At 46.4% G+C, this 16,056-nt stretch overlaps 1 long non-coding RNA gene across 2 annotated transcripts; it reads left to right on the top strand.

Annotated features, from left to right (window-relative positions):
• Positions 1-1,209: 1,209 nt before the first annotated feature.
• LOC138481732 (uncharacterized) lies at positions 1,210-15,040 on the top strand. 2 transcript variants are annotated; one of them, XR_011274363.1, is made up of 4 exons: positions 1,210-1,358; positions 5,589-5,672; positions 12,503-12,686; positions 13,686-15,040. It is a non-coding gene; the product is annotated as an uncharacterized lncRNA (long non-coding RNA). The 2 variants fall into 2 exon arrangements; XR_011274364.1 differs by having other exon boundaries at positions 12,503-12,691.
• Positions 15,041-16,056: the final 1,016 nt, after the last annotated feature.

Raw genomic sequence — 16,056 nt, 5'->3', positions numbered from 1 at the left:
AAACAGCCAAGTCTACAGAGACCAGCCGAATGGAGAGAACATTTCTGATGAACCAAGTGACAGAGGGAAGCCGTTCCATATGGACGGGCTCAGAGCTGAGAGGGATTGTCTGCCCTTGTGGGTCATATACATTTACTGCACTATCAAGAGCAGTTTATCTGATGAGCAGAGAGATGTGGTCAAAAGGTAGTGGGTGAGACGGGAGGAGAGAAAACACTTGGGCCTGTTCACAAGTTTGGCAGTATTCCAGTGGTAAATCTGCCACAATACAGCCAAACAGACTTACTGTTACAGCCACTTGGTCTGGCAGAATTACAAGTGGTGGTAGGCAGTGTTAGTCCTTATTTATTGAGTTCATAGGACTCCATGGGAATTTTGGCGGAATTACCACCAGCGGGAATTTAGCTGGTGGCAATTACACCAATTTGGCAATTTTTTGTCAGTAAGGTGGCGGAATTACCTCCAGTGTCACCACCAAAGCTATAGTGTGGCAGTGCGGTAATGCAGTGCAACGAAATTACCAATGCATTACCAAACTTTTTGCCACACCACAGTGCTTGTAATGAGGCCCAAAATGGCGTTCTCTGCGCTGGAAACATCAATGGGCCGTATAGAGAATCTGAAACTGTACATGGAACTTAATGGGAAGATAATGTAATGAATAAAGGATAGTGGTAATGTGTGAGTGGCGGGAAGCATGGACAACTAACCACGCTGCTGCATTCTGAATAAGTTACAGTTTCATGAGGATGCAGCTTGGCAGACCAATGCAAACTGGATTGTTGTAGGGAGAACTGGATGGAACAGTGGCCGTAATTGATGACAAATGGCAGGAATTAGTCAAAAAAGGAAAAATCTGTATTAAAAAATGAAGTCAAAATAAACAAGAGGGGCCAGCTTGTTTGATCTCTGGAGTAAGGGTAGGGTGACCAGATTTTTTTTTTAAAACGGGATTTAAAACGGGACAGGCCATAGACATAGAAGTAGGACTACAGTAAGCACAACTAAAACTGTAGTCCTACATCTATGTCGGTGGCCTGTTGCGGGGGTGGGGGGGTCGAGGAGAGGGGGTGTGTGCTCATAGGCACACTCCTCTCACTGGAGGAGAGCGGCTGGGGAGGGAAGGGGGAGGAAATGGGGGCGTGAAAAGCATTCACGCCCCCATTCATGCTCAGAAAGAGTTGTGCAAGCCCCATTTTGGGATTTTGAAATCAGGTCCCGGCAAAAACCAGGACCGTAGCCACCCACCCTTCCAATCCCAGGACGGGGTTTATACAATTAAAATCTCCCAGGACCCCGGGACGGAGGGCGATTTCCCGGAACTGTCCTGGGAAAACTGGGCCATCTGGTCACCCTAAGTAAGGAAGTACCCATTATATGGCATTGAATAAGTTCTATGAATTGTTATTCTTGGTGTTGTGGCAACAGCGTTGATACGCTAAAATTGCTACTCACAGTGTTGCATTTTGTGAATGCATTTGTCTTCCAGACTGGGACCTTTCAGCCATATCAAAGACACGTTTAATTAATCTCATTTTCTTAGTCGCTTCGCCATGAATGTTGCTTTGGGTCCAATTGCTTTGATTTTCCTCTTGTTGACACTTCTCTCTGCTGCAGTCTATGCGGTTGGACACTTCTCAAAGTCAACAGAAATCTAGTGTGCTCCATCATTGATGCACGTGTTGCAAACAAGCCCTATTCAATCGCAGAGTGCTACGGAGAGTGCAGCTAGCGCTTCGGTGCTCAAGTTGTGGGTACACGCAGACAGCGTCCAGCCACTTTTTTTCAGAGGGCGGGCGCCGTCCCCCTTGGTATTTAAGAGGCCAGGTAAAATGAGAAACATTGGCTGTCTTCTTCGAACTACGGTCGCCAGGTTTGCAGGCCGGTAGCTTCACGACTGCACCAGATAAACCAATGAAAAATAGCAAACATCTAAAGGTGAAATGTCACATTTCGGGACTGCATGTTCCAGGAAAAACATTGCTATTGCTTCTTGGAGGTTAAAACATGCACACCGTTTAACGTTTTGATACACTATTAGAAGAACATGTGTTGATTGCATGAAAGGCAAATGCCATTCGCCCTATGCAATTTGTATTGTTATGCAAAGCCAATTGAATTAAATTTGCATATTTCACCGACAGGACCAATGGCTGAAAGGTCCCAGTCCGGATGCCAATTGCTGGTGACGTAACGTCCCATTGCGTGCGTTAATGATTCTACCCCACCCCCGCCCCCACTTTGTTTTTTAGGACTTGAATCCTCGCTTGCACCATCGTTTCACCAAATTCTAATTGGCTGCTCCTTGCACATGTGTCATGCACATAACATTCCGTGTGCTTGTGTTGGTGCTGTAAACGACACTTGCACTATGTGCACTAAATCTGCCACCAAGTGCCCAACTCTACATGGGAATGTGGCTGCCTACGCATGATCTTCTCTGGAGCCCGCATTTAAGGTTCATCAAGGGAATGTGGAAGCAACAACTTGAAAGCGCTGGCGCATCTTCTTCCTCAATATAAAGTAACCTGCTTGATGTCTGCAAAGTCAGTGCAAACAGAACCACCAGGTGCAGTCATTGGTGCATGATCCGACCATGTGAGGAAGCAAAGCGGGACGGGCCAATGGTGGAAAGGTATCCAGCAGAAGGGCCACAGTGTCTGAGGGAGCCATGACAGACAGACAGAAAGTTGCATAGGAGAAGCCTTTAGTACAAGAACAGAATTAATTTGCAGTGGTGGATTGGCCTGCAGGGAACTCTGGATATTTCCCAGTGGGCATCTACATCATGGACCTCTTTTGTGTGGGTACCCTGGTTTTCAGCACCTCTTACCCCCTCTCCTAATCACCTGCCCCCTTACCGACCAACTCTCTTCATCCCCACATCCCTTTGAAGCAATGCATTTGTTATAAATCTTCCAGTAGCTTATTCCTCTAATAACAAAGTATAGCTTTTTTTACCATGTTTTCCAACTTTCAGTCCATATGCAAAGACAAATATACTTGAGAATGCACTGTTTGGACCCATTTTTCAAGACCTTTGGGCAGAGACTCTCCAAGGACTGCCCAGTAGGATGTGACTTTCTTTTCCACTGTAACAGCTTTGAAAAACGTGTTCAGGGCCACATTTAGTTCCCAGTCCTCTCCTATTATATGAGCAGGTTTTTAGGTATTTCTGGAACTACAACTCAGGGTCGGGATCCAAATAATCCAAAATAATTAAGACAAGATGTCAGATGTTACGGTATCCCTTTCTCTAAATTTAGTTTTTTTAGGTGGAAATCCCAATGGACACTTGTCTTTTCAGCTCGTGTGGAAATAATGGTCCCACATTACCCAAAATTCATTCAAAATGATCAAACTAAAGTCACATTATTGAAAGCTGATATGGATGGTGGTGGACGACCATAGGCCATGCCCATCTTGCAAGCAATGGGCCTCATTACAAGTTTTTGGTCTAACAGCGGAAGATCTGCCAGAATACCAGCAAACAGAATGGCCGTTACCAGCACTTGGCTGGCGGAATTACCAGCAGATTACAAGAACCGGTACGGGCGATAAATCCCCATTCCATGGTATCCCATAGGAGTTTTGCTGGAATATCCAGTAACGCTATTGGGCGATAATTGCCTGCTATTGACTTTGAACCGTTCGTGTGGATGGGAACTATGATGGACTCAGTCCAAGATTCCGGGAGTCACTGAGTTGACAAAACCATTTGAAAGATGTTAACCAACAACCTAGGACAGAGCTCAGGATCTTCCTTCAGGACCACATTAGAAAGTCCGTCAGGGCCGGGGCCCAGGAGATTTTACTCTGCCTGATTATTATCCAACATCCTCATCATCAAGATCAGGTCCCAGGGTTGAGGGGTAGACTTCAGTGCCATATTCACTTCACTGTTCCATCTCGAATACACAGACCCAAAATGCTCAATCCACAGTTATTCTCACATAGGGTTCACCTGACTATATAATTGCGTGAATGAGGCCTGATTAATCAACCTCCAAAACTGCCGGGTATCCTGGGTCAAAATCTTTTGCAACATTGTCCTAGAGTCTTTCAGAAGAGTATTACCCAAATTCACCTTTTACAATTGTCCTTTTGCACAATTGACCTAAATATAGCGGTCCTAATTGACCTTCTTTAGAATTGACCTCTATATTATTTTGGTTATTTTATATATGTATTGGGTTGATCTTGGATTTTAAATAATATAAGGGGATTGTGTGGAGGGGTGTGGGGGGTTTTGGATTGGGTGGGGGGCTTCACAGGGTTTCCCCCTGCATATATGTCCTAATTGACCTTCTAAATTAGGTCAATTCTCCCGAGGTCAATTCTCCGAGGTCAATTGTGAAAAGGTCAATTAGCATACAGCCTTCAGAACCAGTTCATAATGATAGAACCTCAACCACGCTTTATACGCAGATTTAAGTGCCCTAACTTTTGACGTTCCATTATTTATGTGCAGTTGCCTTCTCAGCTCCAGCTTCTTCAACTGTATCTGATGATCATATTCAGGGCCCCACACCACACAGCTCTTCAGTTGCTGCACAGGCATAAGTCGATAAATCGCACCCAGAACTGTATGGCTGGGAGCCTAAAAAGCATTGCCTCAAGTTCTTGCTCGGAATACATAACCCACATAAAACGATAGAATGATTGCATGGTGGATCTATTTCACGAGACCTAATCTTTACCCATGTTAACCTCCAATCTGCTGGAGTAGGAACCACAAGGCCCCTCATTTCTCATCAGACACCAGCTCATTAAAAGAAGCAAATGATCACTTGTGTCCAGGCATAAGACAGAAAGGTGAGTAATATCCTGGTAGACTTCCCCAGAAACGAAGAAGTAGTCCAGGATACTCTTCGAATCACCTCTCTGCCATGTATGCCATGCTGGGATATCCCCAGGCTCCACACCATTTAAGACAGGATGCTAAGACCCCATGCCTCCATTAACGGCAGCCAAGCCTTCCTACGGGCAATAAGCTCTTGATTATTATTGGCTTTCAAGCGTTGAGTGTAACGCTTACCTCTGGGGCCCTGCAGGAGTGCCTGGTCCGGTCTGTCGGCAGTCTCTGGTCCAGTCTGTTGGTGAGCTCAGATTCTTGCTGTAGCCCAGAACACTCTCTCCACCCTGCCCACTGCAGGTTAAATCACCCAGTGGTCAGAGAAATGGGAGTGGCCTGGATGAATAGGGTTCCGGGGCCCCCTTACTATTGCCAAGTCTTTGGGTAGCCTTCCGATTGTAGAAATGCCTATTTCCAGTTCCTTCACTGAAGACGGCAGCTTTCCAGTTCCTTCACTGGGTTACAGTGGCCCAGACCCGCTGCGGCGCACCAGTCTGCCTTAGAATCGTCTTTATGGTCACTTGTTAGTTGGCACTAATGTCTTTGTCATGACATTAGAATTCTTATCATGTAGATACCGCTCGTTAGAGTCCTCATATGTAGATAATGCTCACTAGAGTCCTCATATGTAGATAATGCTCATTAGAGTCCTTATTGTGTAGGTAATTCTTCCGCCTTCAGGCTCCCTTGTTGAATGACTAACCCTCCTCTTCCTTGTCTTGTTTCCTTTTAGGGCTGAATGTATGCCGGCAGATGGAAGCCCTGCAGCCGTGCTGAGAGAGCCGCGAGACTCACTAAGGAGATGCGAGTCACTGTGGTAAGTACACAGGCTTGGCGGGAGGACTTTGGAATGCAGAGACGGCGGTGGCTCACCCTGTGTCGCTTGTATTATCAGGAGTAGCGTGAGTACCTGGAATGCCGACTCACGGCCACCGAACAATGTTGATCCTGTGAAGAAGGCAGAGCTGTGGGGAGAATGGTGAATATCAGGGAAGATGCTGGTTTCACGGATCTTTAACTCATAGTGAAGCGTTAATGTTGAGATGCAGGACACGAGCTGGGAGCGCGCTGGGTCCGTAATAGGCAGCGTCACGCTGGAACTCTGCCGAAGAGAACGCTAAGCGCTGGGTGTGGCCCCGGGCAGGGTTTATATAGCCCTGGGCCCACCCAGCAGCACTAGGCCACCATGGATACTTGTACTGGGGCCCTTTAGAGGCCATGTTGGATTCTGTTGAACAGCCCAATCTGGGGGGCCATTTTGGAAGGGGCAATCTGCCTAAAATGCCGGCAACAGCCTATTCTTGTGCCATATAGCCACCTTTTCTGACCAGACCCCTCCAATGCTGCCACCTGAGGTCTTGAAGGTTTTTGGGGTCATGACATTGAGTCTCCAGTTGGAGACTGGCGGCATTACGTTTGCCATGCGAAGATTAACTCCTTAATAAGCTCAATCAAAGTTGACTGCTATAGTACCCTCGGGTTCCAGTACAGGTTTAGGATTCATGGCCAAAGCATCCATAAACCACGTTCCTGGAGAAAAGGGATATCGACTCCCTTGAGCACAGAACCAAGAGCTAATGGTGGATGAGAATAACCCCTATTATTCCATGAGGTGATTTTCAATGTGTGAGAGTCAGGATCCTCTGAACAAATCTGCAGTTAATACCTACGTGAATTTAATGTTGCTGCTAGCCAACTCCAGTCATCTCCCAACCTCACTGGATCCCTCTCATCAGTAGGGTCCACCACCTGCCTTTTGGTAGAAACTTGTCCCCCACATCTTATCAGTAGGGTTACCGGGTGGGGAGAACCCCCATCAGTGACCCTCTGTCCCTCACGGGCTTGTAAGGAGGTAGAAATGTTTTTTGCTGCCACGTTTAGAGTGAGTGAAAAACCCAACGACCTCAGATGTGGAGGCCGCCTTCTCCTGCTGTCCCTTCTCTCCCCTCCTCAGCTTCCTTGCATCCTCCTTTGCTACCCTGGCCTCTCCTCCTTCCTGAACTGCCACACCTTGGGCTCTGTCTACACCTCCTTCTACACCTCTGCAGGGCGTACCTCTGATCTGTACCCCTCCCCGGAAGTCCTTCAAGGATGGTAACCTTCTCCATATTGCCACTCTCAACTCTCGCTCAGCCGTCAAACACTCCTCTGACATCTGCCACATCCTGGTAGACCCAGCTCTGTCACAAGCTTTGACACTGCTCCCTGACGGCTACAAGATTCTCTCCACAACCAGATCCACCCGGACCGGAGGGGGTGTAGACCTGATCTTCCCAGAGTGGATTCCTGCCTCTGTCATTCCTATGCAGACCTAGTCCTCTTTTGAATGCCTTGTCTGCAGGCTTTCTCTCTCTCCTGCCACTCTCTTGCCGTGGTTACTAGCTATCGGCCACCCGGTCAGATCACCTCCTTCCTCTCTGAGTGGGTAGACCTCACCTCCTCCTCCCTCCTGGCCTCAACCACTCACCTCCTCCTTCTGGGGCACCTCAACATCCATCTGGATGTTCCCTGCCCTCCACTGGACTCTTTTGTGACCTCTGCGATTCTCTCTCTCTCTTTCTCGTCTCCCCTCTGGCCCGGCGCACTCTGCAGGGCACATGCTGGGTGTTTTGATCTCATCTGACCTCCCCCTCTCCATTCCTCTGACCACTACTCTCTCCTGGAGTGATCACTCCTTCCTTTCCTCCCATCTCTCCCTCTCTACCCCTTAGGCCAAGCCAACTCCAACGCTGTCACCTACCCATGAAGCATGTGTCAGTTGAGGCTTTCACTGCCACTTTTTCTCCACCTCCTCCTTCTCTGGCTGACTCACATCCTGACACAGCCCTTTCCTTGCTCTATTCTTCTATCTCTGATACTCTTGATGTTCTTGCCCCTGTCATTAGGATCTGCTTGAAGCCCAAAGCCAAGTGCAACTCTTGGTATGTCTCCGACCTACCTACCCTTAAACGCGAGTGTAGGGTGGCTGAGAGGAAACGGCGGGCTTCTTGTACATCCTCTGCCTGCCTTCTGCTCCAAAAGCAATACCATCTGAGCCCACATCCAAGCCTGTGTCTCTGCGGCATCCAACAACTCAGCTGAACTCTTTACAATCTTCAAGGAACTGGCTGATCCTGCTGCAGTCTATACCTCTCCTGTTGCCTCCCAGGCCCTTTGTACAGCCCTTGCCTCTCATTTCATCTAAAAAAAACAGGACATCCTGTCCACCCTCTCATCCTCTCCTCCTCTTCCCCCTTCTATCCCTGCTACTTCTGGCCCTCCTGCAGCCGCCCTCCCCTCCCTCTTCCTCTTCCTTTCCTCTGTTCCCCCTGATGAGATTTCCAGACAAGTCTGATCTATGAAAGTCTCATCAAAACAGGTTCTTTCCTGTTCATCCAAAACCATCAGGGACCACATTGACACCTTTGCTCCTGCTCTGTCCAACTTCTGTAACCTCTCCTTCACCTTCATCTTGGGAGCCTTCACCTCCCCTCTGAAGCACTCACTTGTAATTTTCCTAAGAAACCCACAGCCGACCCCTCCTGCCTGGCTAACTATCACCCGATCTCATCACTCCGTTCCTGGGCAAACTCCTGGAAAAGCTGGCCATCTCCCAGCTTAATCTTCACACTGATTCTGTTGGTTGTCACCATGACCAATCAGTCTGGCTTCAGAGCTGCCAGAAGCACGGAAACTGCTCTCCTGAACATCTGTGAACACCTGCTCTCCAACCTCGACTCTAACATCCCTTCTGTCCTCATCCTAGTCGATCTCTCTTCTGCCAACCATGCCATCCTGCTCAACTGTCTCCATGATAACCTGGGTATCACTGATCAGGCCCTGACCTGGTTGACCTCTTTCCTCTCTGATCGATCCTCCCAGGTCCAGCTTCGGTCCTTCCTTTCCTCTATCTCACTCTCTACCTGTGGTGTTCCCCAGGGGTCTAACCTCTCACCCTGGCTTTTCAACCAATCCCTGGCACCCCTAGCCCACTGCATTGCCGCTCTCTGCTCCAACTTTCAGTGCTATGCGGATGACACTCAGCTTGTTTTCACGTTTCCCTCTGCCACCTCTTCTCCTTCTATCATCTCTGACTGTCTGTCTGCTATCCAGGAGTGGTGTGCCACCAATGATCGCTGCTTTAATACCAGTAAGACAGAGATTCTCCTCATCGGCACACCTGCACCCTCCTTTCCTGTCACTCTCTGGCTGGCCTCCCTTGGCCCTCTTCCTGATTCCACCTGTGAGGCTAATTACCTCAGGGTCATCTTCGACTCTCCTTTTCTCCTCACATTTCCGACTTCTCTAAGAAGTCAAACTACCAACTGTACATCCTCAGAGGTATTCTTCCTTTCCTCTCCTTCCCCCAGAGGTTCACTGTATCTAGAGCTCTGGTTCTCTCTAGGCTGGATTACCGCAACAGCCTCTTTCTAAATCTGCCTGCTTCTACTCTCCGCCCTCTGCAACTCATCCAGAACAGGACTGCCAGAATTGTCCTTGGCCTCAAGCCCTGTCATCGTATCTCTCCAGCCCTGAAATGTCTTCATTGGCTTCCATGGCTGCAAGGATTAAGTTCAAGACCGGCTGCATTTTCCACAGGGCTCTCTGGGGCCTGAGTCCACAATATGTTCAACTCTCCCTCTGTAAATACCTTCCTACTCAAGCTCTTCACTCCCCCACCTCCAACTTCCTCAGGGTCAGTTGCTTCTCCAAGCAACAAGTTGGGGGTAGATCTCTTTCCTTGGCTGGGACCTCCTCCTGGAACAGCCTTTCTGCCTCTCTGAAACATGAGGAGAACTATCTCTGGTTCCAGAAGCACCTCAAGACCTTCCTCTTTGCTTCTGTCATTGCACTTCCTCTCCCCTGCTGATCTGTCTGCTTCAGCACCGCACACCTGGTTACTCTCTGATTTTCGGGCCCAGGTCCTTGCCCACCCACCCGCACTGCCTCCTGGCAACCCTTGCACTTGGGTCTGTATCTGCAACCCTACAGTCCCCTTACTTGCACTTATTAGACACCCATTGTCTGTGTCTCAACCTTGCATTGGCCACCATGCTGGCTGCACTACCAGTTGTTGTTTTATCCCTTGCCTAGCACTTTCCACTCCTCCCCTCTCCCTTGCACTTTCCTCCTTCCCTCTTCCCTGCACTCCTGCAATTGCGCATTCTCAATGTCACTGGGCCTGGTAAGATTGTTGTTTTTGTCCTCCTTTGTTCCCCTCCCATGTCTTGTCACACTCTGAAACACTTGTGTATGAGCGTGATACAAATAAAATATCACATCATCTCCTATCATATCAAGTACTTGTTCCAGCAACAGCTTCGAATTTAGATGTAAAAATACTTTGTCCAGACGTGCATTGTTCCAGAATTCTACCAAGTGAATATCAGCAGCAGAAGATATGTGGGTCAACATTGGCACTTTCATCATCTGGTTCAGGACACAAGTTCTAATAGGAGCATTGGCACTCTCTCCATCAATCGTTCCAATATGAGGGTCAACTATCGAGACTCCTTCCCAGCACAGCCCTTTATCATAACCTGGCTTAACTGCCTTCTTCTTTCCTCTGAGGTCAAGAATGCTTGGTCCATGGAGCACACATCTTTTCTGCGACCAAGACCCCCGTATCCCTTCACAGTCAACCATTGGACCCTGAGTACGACCAACCTTGGTCAGATCCCTAACTGATAAAACATCAGTGTTCCCAGCGCTGTCCAGGATGGTATTTGGAGGAGGACCAGTTGGGCAAGCCACCGCCAAAGTACCTACTTGTGAGAGAGTACTTGTGGTGGGATACCCCCAACAGTAACCCTCACTTGAACGGGATCAATCACCAAGAAAAGGCTTCCCACCCCCTGGCAGTAATCCCACAGGTTCAGGTAAGCCTAGTTCCTTGATCCCTACTCCCTCATTGACATCCCTCCTTTGGGGTTTGTTGCACTTGTGGGGGCCTAGACATTTTTGGGGGAAATTACCAAATTGCATAGAAAAGCTCTAGAGCCCTTAGAAGTGTACTTTTTCACATTCTTCTTGTTTTTAGACTTTTTGGTACAAGCTGGTGGGGGCTCCAGTGCATTTAGTCTTAATGTGGATTACATGACGACCCCCCCCTTTACGGTCTATCCTTCCTTTGACCCATCCTCCTCATTCTCCCTTTTTTACACCCTTTTTCCTGCTCTCCTTTTTTCACTATTTTACTTACCTTTCCATACCAACCATGTATTATATGCACTGACAGAGAAAAATCCATTGACACATACTCCAATTGATAAATGTATTTAATGAAGAAGCAGCACATACTTCAACAAGACAGGTGATGACAAACAAATTCAAAAACGAACATGACTTTCCCAAAACACAGCAGTTCCTATACTGTTTTAGACGCATTGGGCCTCATTACAATGAGGGCGGCCGCAGTATGAACGGTGCCGGTAAGGGACTGGCACCATTCATACCGGGCCGCCCCATTACGAGTTCTGCAGTGGGTCCCGCTCTGTACGCCTGGCCAGACCAGACGTGCAGAGCAGGACCCACTAGCAGTACAGGATGCTAAGAACGGGCGCGTTATAAACGGGCCCGTTGTAAGCCTCCTCTCCATTACCAGTTGAGCCCTGTAGGGGCTCAACTGGGAATGGGGACATACTGGGTCCGGGTCCCGCAAAAGGGAACTACCGGGCCCTCCAAGGAAGGAATGACCCGGTGAATCCCCTTTTGCGGGACCCAGGTCCGGACCCGAGTTTGGGGCTAGCCATGCCACTAAAAACGGCATGACTACCTCCAAACTCGTAATGAGGCCCATTGAGTCCAATGAGAGGGGCACTCACAATGGTGCAGACAATCCAACGGGAGTGAACCTTCGGCTTCCTGCTAATCTTACAAACTTCAAAAGAGAAACCATAATTCTGTCACTTCTTCTGGTCTCATGTGGGGAGGCCCATATGTTACTTGCAGCTGCATCTTGTTATAAAAGATACATGGCAACCTTATCTAGTGTTGACTACAAAGCAGTGTCATTCAGATTCAAGTGATGCAATTATAATGGCTAAAGCTCATAACAATAACCTAAGTGTTTGGAATATGAGTAATGCAATGAGAAGTATTGTTGCTTATGTGTGCCAAGTGGAAACACTTGCAACTGAGTGAGCATCTCTCAGCAAACATGGAGTCGCTCTCTAGCCAGATGAGAGCAAAGTTATATTGGTCTGGCCTAACTAATCTAGCAACAGTAATATTGATTTGATTCTTAAAGCAGAAAAATGAATTTCTTCATTTCCACTCAAATATAACCCATCTTACAATATGTGTAGGTTTTTTATTTCCGCCACAGTATAGTCAGTATGGAAAGCCATGAGAATGGGGTCGGAAATTTGGATTCCTCATTTTTATTTGGTTTTGTGACTGCAAGCCTGAAACCCGTCTATCAGAAAATAATTGACTCCGTTATTCTAGGTTTTCACAATGTGCTTTGCTCGGTAAGACAAATGAAAGGTTTTTAATATGTCTTAAATATCTACTGGAAATGATCATTAAAAATATTCATTGTAAAAGTTTTAAAAAGAGACAGTTTACAATACTAGTACAATTGAGTGATGTCCTTTTTTAATAACTGTTTCTTTAAAAAAGCACAGATCCCTCATCCCAAGGTATCTCTATCTGTTCTCTTGTCAGGAACTGTCAGCAAATACTGGGATGGCATTTGCAAATGTGGACCGGACTGCATGACTCTCACCCACATAGAAAGAGACAGAGACGTTGGGCGGGGGAGGAAGAGACAGAGGAGAAAGAGAGCAAAGTGAGAGACTGAGACTTAAAGAGAGAGAGAAGGGAAGACACAGTGCTAAATCAGCACATGGTACGGTGGGTGCAGCTAGCATGTTTTAATGTCTATTATTCTTTGGGGAGAAAAGAAAATGTACATGCTAGTTATCATGTTTTGCTTGAATGGTTACATTTTATGCCAGGTCTTATTTTTATGTAATACCCACAGGTTTTTTCTTTACATCGCATACCATGTTTTATTCATTAAGCTCTGTTGCACATCTCTGTCCCTTGACAACTATAAACTATAAGTATGTGTAGCAGCTATGACAATGTAGCGTCATTATCATTATAGCGTATTTGGTAGATTACCACTGAAAGAATGACTACTTTGTAACATTGTGATTAAAAAAAGGAGGTGTTGCCATGTGCTGTTGATTACAGCCTGCATAAGGAGTTAAAGGTCTATTTCACTACTATGGATGGGCACATATCACTAGGATTGGACAAACTACTCCTAATTAGTACACTACATTTTAGACAAATAACCTCCATTGATCATCTAATTACATCCCTCATCAAGCTGCCGAGCAGGTATGGGCCTTGGAGGATTAATATTATCTCTTCTTCCCCTATCATGTACCCCACATTCATTGTTATATGGCCAACTCTTGTTTTTGAAACATCTGTTAGTATTCTTGACACACCCTAGAATATCATCCTGGTTGACAGGGAGGGGCATTTAAATGCTTTGTGTGACCAGGAAGCGTCCACACTTCAAGATTACGTTTGATCACATCTCAGGCCCATCACATAGCCATGTGCTAACTAATTATAATACCACACAATCAATATGAAACTGCACCCAGAGAAGAAGACTTGGAATCATGGGTGTTTTTTATTCCCCCTTTCCAGATCAACATTCATTTGATCCACTACTGACAACACATGTACAGCTAGTGCCACAATCATATGTCCTTCCTCCTCCAATCTATACTACCTTTCCAGTGTTTTTCTATGTGTTTCTATGTGTTTCTATCCTACTCCTGCTTCTCTAATCCTCTCTTCTGCTCCTTTTTTCCTTTCCCAATAGACCAGTGTAGAGGAGCAGCAGAATACCTCTGCAGGAGGTCCCAGCCATGTACTTCCAGTATGTTGGAAACCTGAGATTGTGCCATGCCTAACACCTGTATGTGTGCCAATTCCACAACACACCATATCAGATGTATTCCCGAAGAGACCACAATCTGAGGGAGGAACTCCCTGAAGGAATATGAATAAGAGCGAAAGAGGACCTGGTGACATCACAAGAGATGAGCGTGACGCACAAAGAAGATTGACCGGAGAGAATGCATGAACCTTACAGAAACTGATGATGAAGTTAAGAATCAAGTAAACTTTCATATGCGAAAAGAAGATTGCGCGTGTGCGAAGCTCTGCAGAAAATGCAAGCCGTTCAATAACTGTACAGATGCTTTAACGCATATAGACTAGGTGATCATAGAAGCTGGCTATACGCAGTGAATAGACTGCAGGCGGAGCCACTATTATATAGAAGCTGGACATCAGTGTCATGAATTAGTAAGCTCAGACCCATGAAGAGGAAAAGGACAAGAACTGTGTCGCAGCAAGAATTAGCTGACACCATGGGCATGAGTGGCAAGGCTGTCTGGCCTGGTACCAAAGCTGAAGGCAGCCAAGAATATTCTCAAGACAGTAAAATGTGAGAAGCTGAATCATTCCTTGTTAAGGTGCAAAGAAGGAACACCAAGCATGCCAAGTTTTATTAATTTAAGACATTTAAATGCTGCAAATTGGTCCCAATCATGGGCTCTTGTCACGTGAGCCAAGGATGAAAATAGAGTTGGGCATTGAGTTTCAGAATTATGATAGAGTGTGGTCATACTCCCTTATATTCCCAGAGGCAAGAATACACTTCAAGACAAAGTACAAAGACAATCTTTATGGCAGAAGGCATGGATGATGACGATGGGCTAATTGGGTGGGGAGGTAAAGTCATGTCCACCTCCTAGCACCTTGACCTTGTTATGACTTCATGTGCTGCTAAACGAGCCAAATGTTCCAGACATGGCACGAGCGTGCCAACCAATTGTAGAGGGCCATATAACAAAGAGCCTTATAGTTTCAGAGCCAATAATATATATATATATATATATATTGAAGATGACTCGCAGTAGAGGTAGGCACAAGTTGTCCACCTGACCATAGATATCCAATCGCAATCTTACCCCTTATAGAAAGTATAGATGTTCCCCTTGAACCTATCACAATCTCTCGCATGTTTTTCTTCTTTGCCACGTAGTATGACATCACTTAAGACTAATTTTTAGTATAAAGATGTGATTTTTGTGTGAAATGTACTGAGAGACTTGAGCAAGCATCCGTTGATGTCACCTGTAACTCCCTGTTTTAGACAATTGATATTAAAACAGAAAACTTTGCCATCTTCTTGAGTTGGTTCGATTATTTTGTGTCAGAGTTATTATGCATCCCATCCACTGCATGGTTACTATCAAAAGGGCTCTAAGCTCACGTGGTAGCACTGCGTATTGTTCAAAATGATCCAAACTAGTTCTGCCCGAGTCTTTTGGACGATCGAGTATCCTCTGCCATTAAGCCGGAAGATAGTGGGCTTTCCTGTGGAGAGCGGCCGAATAGAAATAATCTTGCAAGAAGAACCGAGACGGCGGGCAGGTCCCCCTTTGACAAAATCACTGACCGGTTTCCACGGGTGCTCTATCTACAGGAGGCGATGTGGTCGGTTGGAGGAGTCGAATGCCTCAAGTTGATTGACAAACGAATGATGAGTAGACTAAGAGGAATTGAAAATTAAGGGCATGGGTTGTGATCATTTTTGAGTAACGGGAAATATTCTTTGAAGAGAGAGTAGCGCATAGAGAATCCTGGCTCAAAGGAGCTTCAGAAAAATACATCTCAAACTCCAACGGGAGTAGAGTGAAATATATAACGCACAAACAGATTCATGTAAGGTGACGTCTCACACCCTGGACAGGGTATTAAGAAAAGGCGAGGGGGAAAAAGTGTGATCACAGTGTTTACTATTGTGTAAAGTCGATTAGTCTGTCTGTTTGTTTTGTTGAGTAGAAATATTGAAGAGCGATAGAAGCTGTGAAGTTCTTGAAAATAGTTAAGGAACTATAGTGACTACCTAGAGAAGTGGCTGGCACCAATCCAGAGGTAGAAATAGCTCATTAAGAAATAGAGGCTTGAGCAGCAATTGATGGTGCGCGCTCATATTTGTTGTTTTAAAAGGCATTGAAAAGGTGGTGATTTACATTTGTTTTGTAAGTCTGGTAAGCATTGACAGTCAATTGCGACTTATCACCATGGGAAGTACTCCTCTTATGCACTTATGCAAGACACTGCCAAAGCACATGCCCAAGCTCAAACAGTACAGTGCAGAATGGGTGAAAGGCACGGCA

The sequence above is a fragment of the Ambystoma mexicanum genome, chromosome 5p (genome assembly GCF_040938575.1).
Source record: "Ambystoma mexicanum isolate Mex_15411 chromosome 5p, UKY_AmexF1_1, whole genome shotgun sequence".
In the NCBI taxonomy this organism is placed as follows: Eukaryota; Metazoa; Chordata; class Amphibia; order Caudata; family Ambystomatidae; genus Ambystoma; species Ambystoma mexicanum.
This window is presented reverse-complemented; position numbering and strand designations above follow the sequence as displayed.